The 20,852-nt window shown below is 46.5% G+C and overlaps 1 protein-coding gene and 1 non-coding gene across 2 annotated transcripts in view; one reads left to right on the top strand and one right to left on the bottom strand.

The window, feature by feature from the left end:
• LOC119269214 overlaps positions 1-233 on the bottom strand; it is a 7,145-nt gene extending 6,912 nt beyond the window's left edge. The window contains exon 1 of the mRNA XM_037551007.1: positions 38-233. The gene's annotated coding sequence lies outside the window, so the exon portion shown is untranslated. The remainder of the gene's footprint in view (positions 1-37) is intronic.
• A 1,291-nt stretch (positions 234-1,524) lies between these two features.
• TRNAD-GUC lies at positions 1,525-1,596 on the top strand. The gene has a single exon. It is a non-coding gene; the product is annotated as a tRNA-Asp (tRNA).
• Positions 1,597-20,852: the final 19,256 nt, after the last annotated feature.

Here is a 20,852-nt window from a genome sequence, read left to right as displayed (position 1 = left end):
TGGGGGCGGGGGAGGGGGTGTGGAGATTGGTCCTCACCTGAAGCCGGAGGTCGCCGCGGAAGGGTGCTCCGTCCGCTCGCTCGCTCCCGGGCAGGCGTCGACGTCGGGGAGCGGGAGCCCGGGCGGAGGTTTGGGTAGGTGGCGGCGCGGCGAGGCGGAGGAGCGTAGGAAGCGAAGTGGGAGCGGGCGGCGGGGGCGCGGAGGGGAGGGGAATTCCCCACCAAGTGATAGAGAGAGCGGCCAAGAGTTTCGAGGGGATTTCGAAATTTCGCTCCCCAGCCCGCGCTCCCACAGCCACAGTAGTCGGTCCCACGCGCCCTACAAGTTTCTTTCTTCTTTTGGTGGGTGGGCGGGGCGACGGGTGGCATCGTGAAATTTCGGCTGGCCCGGGAGGGCGGGAACGGGGCTGCCTCCCTCCGCGCCAACTCGTGACAGACGGGCGGAATCGGTTCATGATGGCGATTTTCGTTTCCTCGGTTCCCTCGTCTCTCACGGCCGATTTTTTTTTTACGAAGAGCAGCAGAGGTAGCATCAAGCAAGTGATGAGGCGTATATTAGAGTTCTTTTAAGAGAAAATGCGTGTATTAGAGCTAGCATCAAGCAAACCAAGAAGACATTATTCGCAAGAAAAAAACAAGAAGACATCGTGCAAATTCTCTCGCAGACCTTACGATGACTCCGTTGATATAGTCCAATAATGGTTGCAGTCAAGCTCAATGCAAGGGTGGACATGCTTTTTAGAAAACAGGCACAAGAAACAATGCAAAAGACTCACGTCGTCTAGTCCTCGTCAAGGTAGATGAGGGTGTGGTTGTCTAGCGGCAGACTGAGCCTCCAACGACTCCTCAGAGCGACAAGCAAAGAGGGTGATATACCACTCCTCCCCGCCATAACGACACTCGTTGTGTCTCAGGTCTCGAGCTTGGTCTGAAAGGGGGCGGGGCGGAGGTTGGGAGGCATCGGAGGCGATGATATAATCTTCTCGCCGGAGGATGGCGCCTGAGGCAACAGGTCCACTATGCCCGCCGCCACACCAGTCGTTCCATGTGTCGCGGCACAAGGAGAATGTTGTGGTGGCCACGAGAAGTGCGACGCATGGAGATGAGGCAACTGTGAAAGCATACTCTCGTTGTCGAGAATGTTGAGCCAATCCCCTGCTGGTCGGCACGACAACATTGTCATCGAGAAGTGACTAGGAGGCGGTGGCAGACATGATTTACATGATGGGGAAGCTTCACCGTTGGGATTTTATAGCCGGAGATGGCGGGGAGATGATGTCGTGTGAGGCAGAACTTCACAAGGCTCGTTATCTTAGTCACCTGATGTGTGCAAGCTGGGAGCTAGTGAATACCCTCACACTTACATTAGCACCGACCTGGTCATCCATCTGATTTGCAATGCATCGCCTGCTCTGTTAATGCTCTTTATATCAGCTTCTGTGCTAGAAACAGAATTTGATGTGAGTTGGGTTCAGTGGATCTTGCCCTAGGTTTTATAGACTTCTATAGAAATAAATTCAACAAAGTCGTTGTAGTATAGTGGTAAGTATTCCCGCCTGTCACGCGGGTGACCCGGGTTCGATCCCCGGCAACGGCGTGTTTTTTGTTTTCAAATTTTCATTTTGAGAATCAGATTTAAGAAATTAGACGGATCCCCGGCAACGGCGTGTTTTTTTGTTTTCAAATTTTCATTTCGAGAATCAGATTTAAGAAATTAGACGGGTTTTGTCTATTCATCTCTAATGATGATGCACAGTAAGCTTTTTTTTTTTGTCAAAATCTGTTTGCTTTGATGATTGTGACTTTTTGGGCTCCAAAATCTGAGTTACTCCATCCGTAAAGAAATATAAGAACGTTTAGATCATTAAAGTCTATACTCCTTCCGTAAACTAATATAAGAGCGTTTAAATCAGTACGGAGGGAGTATTTTTTTACGGAGGGGTACATAATATCAACCCTCTATGGTTTATTCATCGTAAATTGATCAATGTGCACTGTAATATAATAAAGAAAATGTTAAGGCGTATACCCATGTTTATCATCTTGTCATAATTTTCCGTTGGAAACACTCATCGTCATCTTTTTCTTTTCAAAACTCCAAGACCACGTTCGGTTGCTTATTTTTTAGAGTATTGGAAGAATACAATGGTTTTGGATCCCCGGCAACGGCGTGTTTTTTTGTTTTCAAATTTTCATTTCGAGAATCAGATTTAAGAAATTAGACGGGTTTTGTCTATTCATCTCTAATGATGATGCACAATAAGCTTTTTTTTTGTCAAAATCTGTTTGCTTTGATGATTGTGACTTTTTGGGCTCCAAAATCTGAGTTACTCCATCCGTAAAGAAATATAAGAACGTTTAGATCATTAAAGTCTATACTCCTTCCGTAAACTAATATAAGAGCGTTGAAATCAGTACGGAGGGAGTATTTTTTTACGGAGGGGTACATAATATCAACCCTCTATGGTTTATTCATCGTAAATTGATCAATGTGCACTGTAATATAATAAAGAAAATGTTAAGGCGTATACCCATGTTTATCATCTTGTCATAATTTTCTGTTGGAAACACTCATCGTCATCTTTTTCTTTTCAAAACTCCAAGACCACGTTCGGTTGCTTATTTTTTAGAGTATTGGAAGAATACAATGGTTTGGGATCCCCGGCAACGGCGTGTTTTTTTGTTTTCAAATTTTCATTTCGAGAATCAGATTTAAGAAATCAGACGGGTTTTGTCTATTCATCTCTAATGATGATGCACAGTAAGCTTTTTTTTGTCAAAATCTGTTTGCTTTGATGATTGTGACTTTTTGGGCTCCAAAATTTGAGTTACTCCATCCGTAAAGAAATATAAGAACGTTTAGATCATTAAAGTCTATACTCCTTCCGTAAACTAATATAAGAGCGTTTAAATCAGTACGGAGGGAGTATTTTTTTACGGAGGGGTACATAATATCAACCCTCTATGGTTTATTCATCGTAAATTGATCAATGTGCACTGTAATATAATAAAGAAAATGTTAAGGCGTATACCCATGTTTGTCATCTTGTCATAATTTTCTGTTGGAAACACTCATCGTCACCTTTTTCTTTTCAAAACTCCAAGACCACGTTCGATTGCTTATTTTTTAGAGTATTGGAAGAATACAATGGTTTGGGATCCCCGGCAACGGCGTGTTTTTTTGTTTTCAAATTTTCATTTCGAGAATCAGATTTAAGAAATTAGACGGGTTTTGTCTATTCATCTCTAATGATGATGCACAGTAAGCTTTTTTTTTGTCAAAATCTGTTTGCTTTGATGATTGTGACTTTTTGGGCTCCAAAATCTGAGTTACTCCATCCGTAAAGAAATATAAGAACGTTTAGATCATTAAAGTCTATACTCCTTCCGTAAACTAATATAACAGTGTTTAGATCAGTACGGAGGGAGTATTTTTTTACGGAGGGATACATAATATCAACCCTCTATGGTTTATTCATCGTAAATTGATCAATGTGCACTGTAATATAATAAAGAAAATGTTAAGGCGTATACCCATGTTTATCATCTTGTCATAATTTTCTGTTGGAAACACTCATCGTCATCTTTTTCTTTTCAAAACTCCAAGACCACGTTCGGTTGCTTATTTTTTAGAGTATTGGAAGAATACAACGGTTTGGGATCCCCGGCAACGGCGTGTTTTTTTGTTTTCAAATTTTCATTTCGAGAATCAGATTTAAGAAATTAGACGGGTTTTGTCTATTCATCTCTAATGATGATGCACAGTAAGCTTTTTTTTTGTCAAAATCTGTTTGCTTTGATGATTGTGACTTTTTGGGCTCCAAAATCTGAGTTACTCCATCCGTAAAGAAATATAAGAACGTTTAGATCATTAAAGTCTATACTCCTTCCGTAAACTAATATAAGAGCGTTTAGATCAGTAGGAAGGGAGTATTTTTTTACGGAGGGATACATAATATCAACCCTCTATGGTTTATTCATCGTAAATTGATCAATGTGCACTGTAATATAATAAAGAAAATGTTAAGGCGTATACCCATGTTTATCATCTTGTCATAATTTTTTGTTGGAAACACTCATCGTCATCTTTTTCTTTTCAAAACTCCAAGACCACGTTCGGTTGCTTATTTTTTAGAGTATTGGAAGAATACAACGGTTTGGGAGACTCCGGTGTGTTTACCGTATACAAATACCATAGTTTTATAAATCATGCCATTCCCAATATCGTGTTTTCGTTATTATTTGAGAAAGAGGTATCTTTAAAAAAATCAACATGGCAGTAATACTTGCCTAGTCATTTAAATGTCGACGGTTTAGATTACCGTGGTTTTGGAAAACCCATGTTGCCAAGGTTGGCCAATCTGTTAAGGCTCCATACAAGGGCTCTGCGCCCGTGTCGGTGTCAGCTTGGAGCATATTGAAAAGGGTGCGTCTCGGAGTCAGACATCTACACGGCAGCCAGAATTCAAGGAGGCACACAACATAACCTCTCCTCCAAGGAATGGAATGCTCTGGATTACTTAAGGCGTCGTAGGGTTGGTGTGGAGGAGCACCTTAAACCCTGATTCCACCTAATCATGCTCGGCCACCAGATCGGCGATCCATGGCGATTGCATGAACTACAACAATGGCGAAGCCGGGTGCAACCTTTGGGGAGCGCGTTGGAGGTGAACAAGGACAACCCAGAAGTTGGTGTGGGCGTTTACGAGGCTCCCTCTGTGGACGTTGCCCGCCCGAAGCCAACTGATGGAGGATCTGAGGCCCTTGCGATGGTGAAACCATACGCACTGGCGGTTGTTGTCACGGACCGACGTGAGGAAGAGGTACATGGGGCGCACAACATGAGGTACCAGAGGAGGTGAGAACTTAGGTGACATGGTCTAAAGACAGTGTTGAAGGCGAGGGCAACGAGAACGAGGAGTCCCTAGCTAAGATTGATCTACAAGAGGTCAGCATGATCTAGGAGCAAGAACGTCCTTGCACAATTATCATGTTGGTTTATTATCTTCAGAACCCACACCACACACACTGTTTGATGATGTTTAAAGTCCAATCATGCCCTTGATCTTATTTTGATATTGATGACAACATAGCTATTCTGGACTAATATGTTTATTAAGAATACCTACATGTTTAGTTCCCATGGATGTGTTATGCGTGGATCATGAAACCTCTAAAAGCGATCATATTTCAAGTCATATGCCACGATGAAGAAAGGTACCCAGTTTTTACTTGTTCTTGACTTTAGAGATCCCACACTATTAAGAGGGGATCATTGTGGACATGCAAATGACTCGCTCAAATCGCATATTTATTTAGCCTATCAAAGAAAACCCCAAAGCTAAACAGCTTCCCTTAAACCCATGTTCTATCCTGCAAGAAACACATGGCCAGACTGTCCGGGCAACTGTCCGAGCGTTAGTCCTAGGGGGAGGCACCCGCTCATATTTGTGGCTGGACGTCTGTCCAGACACTCGGACTGTCACGTGCAGTTTTGTCCTAAGTGTTTGACCCTTGTTCTGCGCACTTGCTTCTTCAGCTACTATTTTGCAATACCCATCGGTAGACTGTCCATGCACAAGTTTTCTACCCAAAATGACTTGTTCGCATGGGAGACATAAATACTCTCTGCCACTTTGTTGAGGTTTGACCATTGCACTCACATGAACCCTAGAACACCCAAGTACCCCCTCTTACTTTCTCTTGCACCAAAACCTAGATCCCAGAGAGATTCGTGAAAGTTCTTGAGAGAGATTTTGCCAAGTGATAAATCCACCCCTTCTCCCTCTTTTAACCACGGAAATGTGTAATTTCAGCAAGTTTTGAGCATTTCACCCTTGATCCAGTTACTCTTGGAGGTTTGAGACTCCAAGGCAATAGGAGTGCTCCAATGAGAAATGAACTTCTGATTTACCCCGAATGTTTGTTGAGACATCTCAAGGAGAATAGGGTAAGCCTTAGTTGGTGTGCCTTCCTGGTAACACCCACCCATCCAATGGTGACTAGCACCCCTCAAAGAAGTGAATGTCGGGATACATCTCCGTGTCTGGAGTTTCGGTTATCCCTAACCCTAGCTCTTGCCTATGGTTTTCTTTGGTCCACCTTGCACTTGTTATCATGTTGTGTTGTTCTACTTACCATATTGTTATTATCATATTGTGCTAGAACTTGACTCACTGTAGCAACTGTTAGGCTCACTTTTATATTCCGCCCTTTTCTAAAATTGCTAATAAGTAATATTGCAATTGTACCTACTGAAGGAAATATTCCCTAGAGGCAATAATAAAGTTGTTATTTATATTTCCTTATATCATGATAAATGTTTATTATTCATGCTAGAATTGTATTAACCGGAAACTTAGTACATGTGTGAATACATAGACAAACAGAGTGTCACTAGTATGCCTCTAGTTGACTAGCTCGTTAATCAAAGATGATTAAGTTTCCTAACCATAGACATGAGTTGTCATTTGATAAACGAGATCACATCATTAGATAATGATGTGATTGACATGACCCATCCGTTAGCTTAGCACTATGATCGTTTAGTTTATTGCTATTGCTTTCTTCATAACTTATACATGTTCCTATGACTATGAGATTATGTAACTCCCAAATAACGAAGGAACACTTTGTGTGCTATCAAACGCACAACATAACTGAGTGATTATAAAGATGCTCTTCAGGGGTCTCCGATGGTGTTTGTTGAGTTGGCATAGATCGAGATTAGGATTTGTCACTGTGATTGTTGGAGAGGTATCTTTGGGCCCTCTCGGCAATGCACATCACTATAAGCCTTGCAAGCAATGTGACTAATGAGTTAGTTGCGGGATGTTGCATTACGGAACGAGTAAAGAGACTTGCCGGTAACGAGATTGAACTAGGTATGATGATACCAACGATCAAATCTCGGGCAAGTAACATACCAATGACAAAGGGAACAACGTATGTTGTTATGTGGTTTGACCGATAAAGATCTTCATAGAATATGTGAGCATCCAGGTTCTGCTATTGGTTATTGACCGAAGATGAGTCTCGGTCATGGCTACATAGTTCTCGAACTCGTAGGGTCCGCACGCTTAACGTTCGATGATGATATGTATTGTGAGTTATGTGATTTGATGTACCGAAGGTTGTTCGGAGTCCCGGATGTGATCACGGACATGACGAGGAGTCTCGAAATGGTCGAGACATAAAGATTGATATATTGGAAGGTTATGTTTGGACACTAGAAAGGTTTCAGATAGGTTCGGGCATTTTTTGGAGTACCGGGGGGTTACCGGAACCCCCCGGGGGGTTAATGGGCCTTCATGGGCTTTAGTGGAAGAGAGGAGGAGGAGGCCAAGAGGAGCCCCCCCCCCCAAGCCCAATCCCAATTGGGAGGGGGTCCGGCCCCTCTTTCCTTCTCTCCCTCTTCCCTTTCCTTCTCTCCACAACTTTATAGTAGGAGTAGGATTCCCCCCTTGGGGCGCACCCCATGAGGCCGGCCGGCCCCCTCCTCCACTCCTTTATATACGGGGGAGGGAGGCACCCATATACACACAAGTTGATCTCTTAGCCGTGTGTGGTGCCCCCCTCCACAGATTTCCACCTCGGTCATATTATCATAGTGCTTAGGCGAAGCCCTGCGTCGGTAACTTCATCATCACCGTCACCACGCCGTCATGCTGACGAAACTCTCCCTCGGCCTCAGTTGGATCTAGAGTTCGAGGGACGTCACCGAGCTGAACGTGTGCAGATCACGGAGGTGCCGTGCGTTCGGTACTTGATCGATTGGATCGTGAAGACGTTCGACTACATCAACCGCGTTACTTAACGCTTCCGCTTTCGGTCTACGAGGGTACGTGGACTCACTCTTCCCGCTCGTTGATATGCTTCTCCTAGATAGATCTTGCGTGATCGTAGGCAAAATTTTAAATTACTACGTTCCCCAATAGTGGCATCCGAGCCAGGTCTATGCGTGGATGTTATATGCACGAGTAGAACACAAAGGAGTTGTGGGCATGGGTATATACATATTGCTTGCCGTCACTAGTTGTTTCTTGATTCAGCGGTATTGTTGGATGAAATGGCCCGGACCGACATTACATGACCGCATTCATGAGACTGGTTCTGCCGACGTGCTTTGCACATAGGTGGCTGGCGAGTGTCAGTTTCTCCAATTTTAGTTGAATCAGATTCAATGAACAAGGTTCTTTATGAAGATAAAAAAGCAACCACTATACCACGTTGTGGTTTTTATGCCATAGGTAAGAACGGTTATTGCTAGAAGCCTATAGCAGCCACGTAAAACTTGCAACAACAAAGTAGAGGACGTCTAACTTGTTTTTGCAGGGCATGTTGTGATGTGATATGGTTAAGACGTGATGATATATAATTTGTTGTATGAGATGATCATGTTTTGTAACAGTTATCGGCAACTGGAAGGAGCCATATGGTTGTCGCTTTATTGTATGAAATGCAATCGCCATGTAATTGCTTTACTTTATCACTAAGTGGTAGCGATAGTCGTATAAGCAATAGTTGGCGAGACGACAACGATGCTTCGATGGAGATCAAAGTGTCAAGCCGGTGACGATGGTGATCATGATGGTGCTTAGAGATGGAGATCAAAGGCACAAGATGATGATGGCCATATCATATCACTTATTTGATTGCATGTGATGTTTATCCTTTATGCATCTTATTTTGCTTAGTTCGGCGATAGAATTATAAGATGATCTCTCACTAAATTTTAAGGTACAAGTGTTCTCCCTGAGTATGCACCGTTGCTACAGTTAGTCGTGCCGAGACACCACGTGATGATCGGGTGTGATAAGCTCTACGTTCACATACAACGGGTGCAAGCCAGTTTTGCACATGCAGAATACTCGGGTTAAACTTGACGAGCCTAGCATATGCAGATATGGCCTTGGAACACTGAGACCGAAAGGTCGAGCTTGAATCATATAGTAGATATGATCAACATAGTGATGTTCACCACTGAAAACTACTCCATCTCACATGATGATCGGACATGGTTTAGTTGATATGGATCACTTAGATGATTAGAGGGATGTCTGTCTAAGTGGGAGTTCTTAAGAAATATGATTAATTTGAACTTTAATTTATCATGAGCTTAGTACCTGATAGTATTTTGCATGTCTATGTTATTGTAGATAAATGGCCCGTGCTACTGTTCCGTTGAATTTTAATGCGTTCCTAGAGAAAGCTAAGTTGAAAGATGATGGTAGCAACTACACGGATTGGGTCCGCAACTTGAGGATTATCCTCATTGCTGCACAGAAGAATTATGTCCTGGAAGCACCGCTAGGTGCCAAACCCGCTGCAGGAGTAACTCCAGATGTTATGAACACCTGGCAGAGCAAAGCTGATGACTACTCGATAGTTCAGTGTGCCATGCTTTACGGCTTAGAACCGGGACTTCAACGATGTCTTGAACGTCATGGAGCATATGAGATGTTCTAGGAGTTGAAGTTAATATTTCAAGCAAATGCCCGGATTGAGAGATACGAAGTCTCCAATAAGTTCTACAACTGCAAAATGGAGGAGAATAGTTCTGTCAATGAGCACATACTCAGAATGTCTGGGTACCACAATCACTTGACTCAGCTGGGAGTTAATCTTCCGGTTGATAGTGTCATTGACAGAGTTCTTCAATCACTGCCACCAAGCTACAAAAGCTTCATGATGAACTATAATATGCAAGGGATGGATAAGACTATTCCCGAGCTCTTCACGATGCTAAAAGCTGTGGAGGTAGAAATCAAGAAGGAGCATCAAGGGTTGATGGTCAACAAGACCACCAGTTTCAAGAAGGGCAAAGGGAAGAAGGGGAACTTCAAGAAGAATGACAAGCAAGTTGCTGCTCAAGTGAAGAAGACCAAGTCTGGACCTAAGCCTGAGACTGAGTGCTTCTACTGCAAAGGGACTAGTCACTGGAAGTGGAATTGCCCCAAGTATTTGGCGGAAAAGAAGGATGGCAAAGTGAGAGGTATATTTGATATACATGTTATTGATGTGTACCTTACTAATGCTCGTAGTAGCACCTGGATATTCGATACTGGTTATGTTGCTAATACTTGCAACTCGAAACAGGCTCTACGGATTAAGCGAAGATTGGCTAAGGATGAGGTGACGATGCGCATGGGAAATGGTTGCAAAGTCGATGTGAACGTCGTCGGCACGCTACCTCTACATCTACCTTCAGGATTAGTTTTAGACTTGAATAATTGTTATTTGGTGCCAGCGTTAAGCATAAACATTATATCTGGATCTTGTTTGATGCGAGATGGTTATTCATTTAAATCAGAGAATAAACACTACAAAAAAAGACACATCCGTGACATTTTGGGCCGAACGAAATTTTTTTCTGTCATACATATGACACTTCTATGACGATAATTGTGACAAAACCCGGTATCATCATAGATGTGGTGGGCTCCTACTTCTATGACAAAAAATCATGACAGAAAATGGGCTTTTCGTCCTGGGCGGCCCGGAGATGCAGCTGCATGACATTCTTTGGGCCGTCCATGACAGAAAAAACCGTGGTAGAAGCGAGGGGGAGGAAAATTTCGGGGAGTTCCCGGTTACGGTGGGAGGTCGGGGGCCGAGCGATGCGCGTTTCTCTCGCACACGTATGCGCGTGTGTGTGAGGCGTTGGCTCTAACTGAACCCGAGCGAGGCGTTGGGCTCTAACTGAACCTGAGCGATTGCACTGCAGGCTACGCGTTACTGAACCCGAGCAATCGATCGATGGCTGTTAACTGAACCCGATCGAGCAATTCCTTCGCTACTGCTGCTAACTGAAGCCGATTGATGGGATGAACAGTGAGCGTTGCGGGGGGTTTGGATGAACAGTGAGCGGTGGCGTTGCCTCTGGATGAACAGGACCTCGTGGTGTGGTGCAGGGCTGGATAAACAATAGATGATGGAGGGGTGCCCGTGGAGGGGTGGATGAACAGGACCCCGTGGTGTGGAGGGCTGGATGAACAGTAGACGATGGAGGGGTGCCCGTGGAGGGGTGGTTGAATAGGACCCCGTGGTGTGGAGGGCTGGATGAACAGTAGACGGTGGAGGGGTGCCCGTGGAGGGGTGGTTGAACAGTAGCGGGTGGAGTAGCGCGCAATGGAGGCTGGATGAACAGGAGCCCGTGGAGGCTGGAGGAGGTCGACGGTGGAGATGAACAGTATCCCGTGGAGTCCCATTTTGCGGTACGCCACACCCCTCCCGATGAACAGGACCCCCGTTTCGACCATAGGAGGTCCGTTTCGTCCGTTTTGCGGTACGCCACACCCCTCCCGATGAACAGGACCCCCGTTTCGACCGTAGGAGGTCCGTTTTGCGGTACGCCACACCCCTCCCGGTCAACAGGACCCCTGTTTCGACCGTAGGAGGTCCGTTTCCTCCGTTTTGCGGTACGCCACACCCCTCCCGATCAACAGGACCCCGTTCTGAACGTAGGAGGTCCGTTTCCTCCGTTTTACGGTACGCCAGGCCTCGTTTCCATCACATGTTCCGTCCAAGCCCTCATGATGAACACGACCACGCATTCCATTCCGACCCAGCCGGTTGGCTCCCACGCATTCCGTTGCCTCCCGATGAACACGATGCATTCCGTTGCCTCCCCATGAACATGACGCATTCCGTTGCCTCCCCATGAACACGACGCATTCCATTGCCTCCCCATGAACACGACGACGACGATGTTTCTCCGTTCCGACCCAGCCATGTACACGAGCCCTGGCTGTACGTATGTGCGAGTAGGCGTTCGAGACCCCGCCCGTATGTACACATACGTGGCCGTATTTTCTTTCTTGCACCCTGGCCGTTGTACATACGTGTACATGCTATGTGCGCGCCTCTACTACGACACGTGCGCGCCTCTACATCCACCAGTATATATGTACGTACACGTTCACGACCAGAATGACAACGCTACGTACGCTTCGACCAGATGGGTCCCGACTGTCAGGCACTTCCTTGCGTGCGAAGATGTAGATGGTGGGTCCCAACAGTCAGGGGGAAACGTTTTTTTCGCGAAATACGGTGGCCCACCCGGTGGGTCCCCGCTGTTAGGTAGAGGAATAATTATTTTGCACGTAATAAGGAGGCACTTCCTTGCTGCGGCCGTGGACCCAGTTGTCAGCCTCTCCACGTACAGTCCACGTCCGATGGAAGTCGTTCCTTGACCATGTTGACCACGCCGCGCCGAGAGCACCAGGGCGGTGGACGATGGTGAGGCCTAGGAAGGGGACGACACGGAGCCGGGGAAGACGCGGTAGTGGATGCCCACGCGTAGAGGAGTACGAGGGTTCACTGGTTCACTGCGGTGTGAGGCTGCCATCGCCGCAGAATAACAGGGGGTGTGGGTGAGTAGAGGGATGGCCTGACCAGCGGTGGGAGTAGTAGGGGGCGGTGAGGCCTCCGCATCGCAGCTGGCCACGGGAGGCAGGAGCACGAGGCACGACCGGCGCTGGTTTGGGCGGCTGGAGCAAAAAGACCAGAGGTTGAAGAAGCACTACGGCTATTGGATGGACATCGTACGGTCACTGGAGCTAGAATCGTGCATATTGACTAAGTTGATAAAGCCCTCCGTCCCCGTCAACTTAGTAGGCCCACAAGTCAGCCTGCCACTATACTGGGTCCCAGCTAACAGGGGGAGTATTCATTTTTTTGTGCGTAATAAGGAGGCACTTCCCTGCGTACAAAGATATAGCTGGTGGGTCCGAGATGTCAGCGGCGGTAACGTTTTTTTCGCAAAATATAGAGGCCGTTTCGGTGGGTCCCTGATGTCGGGTGGAGGAATCATTATTTTGCACGTAATAATGAGGCATTTCCTTGCGTGCGGCTGTGGACCCAGTGGTCGGCCTCTCCACGTACAGTCCACTTCAGATGCATGTCGGTCGTTGACCAGGCTGCGCCGAGAGCACCAGGGCGGTGGACGACGGTGAGGCCTAGGAAGGGAACGACACGGAGGCAGGGAAGACTCGGCGGTTGTTTCCCATGCGAAGGGGAGTACGACTGTACGAGGGTTTACTGGTTCGTCTGCCGTCGCCGGAGAATAACAGCAGGTGTGGGTGAGTAGAGGGATGGCTAGGCCAGCGATGGGAGTACGGTGGGGCGGTGAGGCCTGCGCGGCAGCAGAGCCTGCCGCGGGGAGGAGGGAGCATGCAGTCCCGCCGACGCGTGTTTGAGCGGCTGGAGCAGGAAGAGCAGAGATTGAAGAAGCACGACAGCCGTTGGATGGCCATCCAACAGTCACTGCTTGTGCGTCAACCTTTTTTTTAGGAAAGCCTCAAATCTGTGGAAAACAACATACATCCCATCTGCTATTATTTCTAATAATTCACAACCCATTTGCTAATTATTAAGGTTTTTTGGAGCCCATATTTTTTTGTTAGCATTACAGCCCATATTGTGGCCACGGTTAAAAAATTATAAGAAATTTTGCATATTTCGGTGCGGTCCGAACTGTTTTTAATCTCGAAATTTCGACTCACATTCAAACTGATTTAAAAAATAAATGTATATCAATATAAAATCCAACAAATTCTCCATGCATAAAAATTAATGTAATTTAAAATCTCGAAATGAAAAAAAGGTATTTGAAACTAATTGCCGATTTGATGTGGTTTAAAAATGTACAACCCATTTCTCATTACTGATGGGCCATTTTCTCGGCCAGCCGAATGAAAGCTCTCCTCGTCTTGAAAGATTTGCAGCCCAACAGGCCTGACAAAGTGACTTACTTGGCAAATCACAAAAAATTGGCTGTGGCTGTGGACCCAGTTGTCAGCTTCTCCACGTACAGTACTCTTCCGATGAAATGTTGTTGACCACGTTGACCACGCCGCGTCGAGAGCACCAAGGCGATGGACGACGGCGAGGCCTAGGAAGGGGATGACGCAGAGCCGGGGAAGATGCGGCAGTGGATGCCCACGCGGAAAGGAGTACAAGGGTTCACTGGTTCGACTGCGGTGTGAGGCTACCATCGCTGCAGGGCCTGACTAGCGGTGGGAGTAGTAGGGGGCGATGAGGCCTCAACGGCAGCACAGCTGGCCACTGGAGGCAGGAGCAGGTGGTCTCCCCGGCGCTGGTTTGTGCGGCTGGTGCAAGAAGAGCAGCAATTGAAGAAGCAGCAGGACCGTTCGATTCAAATCCAACGGTTACTGCTGCTAGAATCGTTTGTTGACTAAGTTGACAAGCCCTGCGTACGCGTCAACTTAGTAGGCCCACAGGTCAGCCTCCCAACCGGTGCGCCCCAGATGTCAGTGGGAGGAATCATTTTTTTCGCGTAATAAGGAGGCAGTTGATTGCGTGCGGCCAGGCTAGCGGAGGGAGTAGGGTGGGCCGGGGAAGCCTGCACGGCATCACAGCGGGCCACAAGAGGAGGGAGCAGGCAGTTCCGCTGGCGCTAGTTTAGGCGGTTGGAGCAGGAAGATCAGAGATTGAAGAAGCACGTCGGCCGTTGGATGGACATCCAACAGTCACTGCTGCTAGAATTGTGTGTTCACTGACAAAGCCTTGCGTAAACAAGTCAGCCTCGAAATCTGTGGCGTGTACAGCCCATTTGCTATTATTTTTATAATTTTTACTCATTTTCTAATTCATATGGAATTTATTGCAGCCCGTTTTCCATTTTTAGAATTGCTGACCATTTTTTGGTCAGTACGAGGGTTAAAAAATTAACTAAATATGTGGGAAATTTTGAAAATTCGCAAATTTTTGCTAGGGAACGAAATATTCTTAATCCAAAAATTAATAGCCATACTAAAATAAATTTAAAAATAAATTAGTACTATGTCATGTTAAATCCAATGAAATATGTATAAGATATCAGTGAAGAACAAAAACAAAAAAAAACTTATATCCCATTTGCTATAATTTTTTTGGAATTTTCAACCCCTTTTGATATTACTTTTAATAGACATTGACCATACTCTTAAGCCAGACCGGAATGCATCCCTCCTCGTCTTGAAAGATTTGCAGCCCAGTAATTCGGAGAAAACAAATAGGCCTAGCTTGGGTATTCTTCAAAAAGAAATACTGGGCTACCTATTTTCCAAAAGAACTGGTGCATGAGCATTTAGCTTTCTTTCTTTCTTTATTTACTTATTTATGTTTAGGGGACCATGAGCATGTACCTGGGACGGATTCATGTGAGAGCCTCCCTTCCAGTTAATTATGGGCTTCTCTATTGGGCCTTCATCAGTGGGTTGCATGTTATCAACTAGTGGAAAATGTGTTTCGTACGAAAAATAGTATGCGCTACGTAACGGGGCACTAAAGGATCGAACCATGCAACAACTTCCAAAACATTGTGTTTGTCGTTCTAACAACACATTTATTCAACCAACAGACAAAATATACTACTGATTGTGCATTGAAAATAGCAGCAGCAGCAACCAGGGCTGGGGGTGCAACAGAAGTAGTAAGCAGGCCAGAAGAGTGAAGATGCAGCTCTCTCTTCCAAACCAAACATCAACCATCATTACAAAAGGGCTACCAAAAAACAACAAGTGTATGCATCAAACTAAATAAAGATCCTACTACACCAAGTGTACGCATCTAACTAACTGGCTCAGTTAGACGTTACTATTTATTAAGTTGTGGAGATTGGCTGACGGCTTGAACCAGATGGGTGCCTGACGAGGGAAACTCCAGCCAGCAGGTCGAAGTCTGATACTTGCGACCCTCTCTCCTACTTTGGGCTACAGAGCATGGCGACACATATCAGGGTATGGTGCATGCAGAGACGCATGGTACGTTGTGTACACACAGTTTTGCCTGATGAACGAAACCGCGCTGCCATCATGATCCTTGCCGTCGGTTATCTCCTGGTTAATCAGATAATTCAGTCCGACAAATAGAGAGCGTGTACAGGGCTACTTACCAGCCTCTAGTCAAAAAATCCTGAAGGCCCAGAGAAGCTGGGATCCTGCTCAAAGACCTTGCAGTGACTGTGATTGTATTCTGCGAAACAACACGTCCGGTACGTGCGAACGATCATCAATCTTTCGCCGTCGTATGATCGAGCCAGGAACCACCTGCACTCTTTGAAAGGTTCTGGGATTAGGAAGGGTAGGGACACTAGGCGGCCTACATCATCATATCAAGTTGGATTCAAATAAAAAAAGGCTTTTGATTTAGTCAATTTTAAGAACAACATGTTATGAGCATGAATATTTTTTTAGCAAATGTTGATAATAATATAAGCAAGCCATCATGATATCATAGGAAAGTAACATACTGCTGTAACAACCGTTTGTAGCGATGACTAGAGTAGGCTAGCAATACGTCCAACCATAGGAGTCGACAACGTAAATGAAGCCCTTGTGTTCAATGGCATCAGAGAACCATGGAGGATGTATGATCCTGCGATGGACGTGCAGATTTATCCACTTACCGCAGTGACTTGTCAGATAGGCGAGACCGCGGTTGAAGAACGCAATTAGCCTAAAGTCTTTATAATTCGCAGATCTTGTGGGCACTTGGCAGATTACAACCTTGAGCAAATCAAACTTGGTATCATGTTGGCTACTGTAAGATTCCGAGTATTCTGGGCCGCGGCGCCAAAGCAGTGCAGTGTTAATCGAAGGAAGGGGGATCAATCGCCGGGTGTAGACCTCCACGAGCATCCAGCTGCCGTGACCGTCGACGAGCACCATCCAAGATGTGTTCATGCCGACCCAGTACATACCGTTAATGTAGTTGAGGCTGACGGGGATCGGATCGCATTCAAGGGGGTTGGTGCTCGCCACCCTACGATCGTTATGCAGCGTGACACGCCGTTTCTGAAGATCTGGCGGCATCAGCAAGCAAGGAGTTGGCTTAAAAAGCTCCGGCCTGAGGGCTTTGAGTAAACGGTACATCCCCGACGAGCACGTGGCGAGCGGCATGGTACCGAGATTGTCCACAAGTGAAACAATGAGCTTGATTACCTCTATGGGGAGCGAATTCCAGCCACTCTTTCGGCAGACGCTGCTCGATTCTGCCATTGTTAGTGCTTGGGTTTCGGACGAGGGGTGGAGGCGCCTTAGCAGGGATGGAAGATTGGACGATATTATGTGCGGACAAAGATGGAGAAGCGAATATGTGCTGCGGGACGTGGACAGGTGATGATGACTACATCACGTTGCTTGACTTACGAGACACATACCAGCAGCGTATGGTCATGTCGATGCCAGACAACTTGCTTAAGTGATCACAGTACTGGTACTCCCTACAGTGCTATGCCCTAACTTGCTTGAGTAGAGTAGTAGAGTAGGACTCTGCTCTACTACTAGCACCGGATGAGTACTATATTCTAATCTAAAATAGTCACAAAACCCAACCACTCCCAGTAATAAGTGGCCTGGTAAAATAAACGGACAAGCAACCATCACATCCCTCTGTTTTTTTGCATTTCATCTCTCTGCATTTACTTTCTCCGGTTCATCTCGCACACTCGATCCCTAGCTAATACTCCTAGGGCCAGTTCTTTTGGCGGCTTCCCCAGCTTTTCCCACAAGACTAGTCATGGTGGAGAGTAACAATAAGGCGCCTCACTCATTTATTTGGGCTTCTAAACTACTACTCTGTCCTGGTTTATTCCTCACCATTGTAATTTGTGCTAAATTTTGACCAAAGATTTAACTAGTTTATTCCTCACCATTGTAATCCCTCTGTCTAGGTGTGTAAGTCATCTTACGACAACCAAATAATCCCAAAACACTTAGGCGGGGTGCATTAACTTCTACCTCGTTTCTTGTTTCTTGACATATCAACCAATAATAGATAAAGAGAGTGCATGCTTTTAATGACTTGAGATATCAAACACGACATGAAGTGGTTAGTTCATTGCATGCAATACTATTAATTAGCAAATAAACATTAACGTTTCTCGTTTTCTCCTCCTCCTTGGTCATGGTGCACAGCCTAAGATGACTTACTCACCTAGACGGATGGAGTAGTGCATGTGACATGCACTAACATTTCATTAGTTAAATTTATGATCAAAATTTGACATAGATTACAATGAGGACCAATAAACCATGACGGAGGTAGTAGTTATGGGATTACTAATCTAGAAACCTAAAAGAACTGGCCCCTGGTACTCCTACTACTAGTAGTACTCAAGTTGGAATTCCAATTGCACGGCACAACTTGTTAGGCAAAAAATTCGATACAGGGTGTAGGAAGCGGTTTGGGAATTTGCATGCCTTTCCAACCAGTGAGATACTCCGTACAAAGTATGACAGAGAAATAACCACAGAGAAGGAAGCTAAAAGTAAACAATTAAACAAGCATTTTTGCATTTGTTTTGCATTGAATCGTTTCACAAGCTTGACTAGTGTTGTTTTTCTACTTTTACAAAAACCGCATCGTAATGTTAAAACGTGCATTTGCACGTACTAAGTAATAGTAGTATTCCCTCCGTAGGTGTATAAGTCTTCCCTCCTTCTTGGTCACGGTGCACAACCAAAGATGGCTTATTAACCTGGACGGAGGGAGTAGCACAGTCTGCAAGCATATATCGAGAGAGACGTGTAGTGCGATAGTATATAGTAAAGTTTGTGCTATATGCACGTACTTGCAAAATGCGTACGAACACACAAGGTTTTCAAACTTTCCCTTTTACATAATTAAGGACGCTAAAAATTCCTGAACGTTCGGGATTTATCATTTGCGTCCCAAAACTAATGAGATCGCCTTATGAAACAAAAATTATACTCCTGCTAAAAGCCACGACGCTCGCAGGAGCGCTTGCGGCGCGCCACGAGTGCCCTGGTGCGCGGCCGTTCCCCAGCGCGCCGACACAACGCCTCTTCCTCAGCCTCGCAACTCACGAGGTGCTGATTGGCGGCTTGCCGGCGGGCGAGCGCGATCTCACCGATGTGGTGATCCGGCGCCAACAGGTACTCCTCCTCGCTGGAAGCGTGCACCCGGTCCACGTACCGCCAAGCGTAGATGAGGCGCTTGGGCCCGACTGCACTCAGGGCGTCGGCACAGGCGTCCTCCGCCACCCTCACGGCCATCACACGAGCCTTCTGCCAAAGAGCCAATTGGCTGACTCTCTCGGACGCGACATAGGCCTCCCAGGCAGCTTGTTCCGCGGTGCGCTTCTCTTCCTCGGCCTTCTTCCCCGCCTCTATTTTGGCGCGCTCTGCTAGAGGCAAAGCCTCCCACAAGGCGACATCCATTTCTTTCCAAAGCTCCTCAAGGCTGGGGGGCTCGGCGGGCGGTGCGGCGTTCTCCTCGTAGCGGGGAGCCGACGCGTCCTCCGGCGTGCGTGCTGGCGAGATTGGGAACGCCGACGCGTCCACCTCGACGCATCGCGGCGAGGAGCGGAACGTCGATGCGTCCTCCTCGACTAGTGGCGGCAAGGAACGGAACGGCGATGTGTCGCGTCGCGGCGAGGAGCAGAACGCTGACGCGTCCTCCTCGACTAGTGGCGGCGAGGAACGGAACGGCGACGCGTCACGTAGCGGCGAGGAGCGGAACACCGACGTGTCCTCCTCGACTAGTGGCAGCGAAGAATGGAACAGCGACGCGTGACCGTCCGCGCGGTGCAGCGAGGGGCTCCTAGGGCTTGGGAGGGGCGATGCCATGGTGGTCGACGTGAGAGGGAGGGGGAGGAGATAGCGATGAACGTGAACGTGAGGGGGAGGAGATAGCGATGTCGTGGGAGGCGCAATATTTATAGCAAGCAATGGCACACCTACGTAAGATATGGACTGAGCTGCACTGACTTAACTGCATGTCCAATTGCGTCACTGACATGTGGGCCAGACCCCTGTTGGGCCCATATGTCAGTGACCCAATGCACCTGCAGTTAAGTAACAACTACGTGGGCATATTTGTTGGAGTAAATTACGGGGGAGCGAAGGGGCGGAAATATTGCTGGTCACAACGGATTGGACGAGCGTGGGGGAGGAGAGTCATGCATGCAAAAAATTTCACACAGGCTTCCTGCAGGTATGGGGAACGGTGCATAATAAGTCATCTTGCATGTCGGGCTAGGTATAGTCTCAAGTCATTAAAAACATACACGCCCCACACATGTTCATATTTCAAGGTGCACTAAATTATTGCATGCGATGATTAAGGCTGGGCATGATAGTGGTATCTTAGCTGGTATCATGCACACGAGAATAGCAAACATGCTGATGTGGCAAAGAATTAAAGAAGGGAGGGGGGTTAGAGTAACTAGTGTTCATGCATGCATTGGTAAACACATTTTTTTGTGGTAGCGTCTCTTGCATCGGGGGACTATGATAGGTCTGCTATGCGTGACCTGAAGATGAAGGCGTTGAGCATCTCGAAGTTGATCAACAATCTTCAATTGTCAAAGATTAGTCGTTCCGCCAATAAGGTGGCACACTTAATCGCTAAGTATAGCTTTGACAATAGATTAGATGGTATTCTTGTAAATAACATACCGCCGTGTGTGGTGAATATTGTATCGAATGAGTGTACTGGTGTGGCTGGTTAATTAATATAAGGTGGTGTTCAAAAAAAGTATAAATTTGGTCAAACACTTTGCAAACGGTTGATGGGAGTAAAAAGGACCAGAGGGAATATCATGCATGCAGAGTAGGCAAAAAAATTGCTTGTCTAAAAAAGGCAAAAAATTGCTCATTTATAGCCGGTCGAAGTCTCAAAGGGCGCGACCGCGCGAGGAAGGCGAAGGTCGTGGGAGGCGCGACGTTTGACGGAATTAAGTGAAGTTACATCCACGCGCCGGCATGGTGTGCGTGTTGGGGAACATAGTAATTTCAAAAAAATTCCTACGCACACGCAAGATCATGGTGATGCATAGTAACAAGAGGGGAGAGTGTTGTCTACATACACTCATGGACCGAAAGC

The sequence above is a fragment of the Triticum dicoccoides genome, chromosome 3A, assembly GCF_002162155.2.
Source record: "Triticum dicoccoides isolate Atlit2015 ecotype Zavitan chromosome 3A, WEW_v2.0, whole genome shotgun sequence".
Lineage (NCBI taxonomy): Eukaryota > Viridiplantae > Streptophyta > Magnoliopsida > Poales > Poaceae > Triticum > Triticum dicoccoides.
The sequence above is the reverse complement of the archived record's forward strand: the minus strand, read 5'-3'. Positions and strand labels throughout refer to the sequence as shown.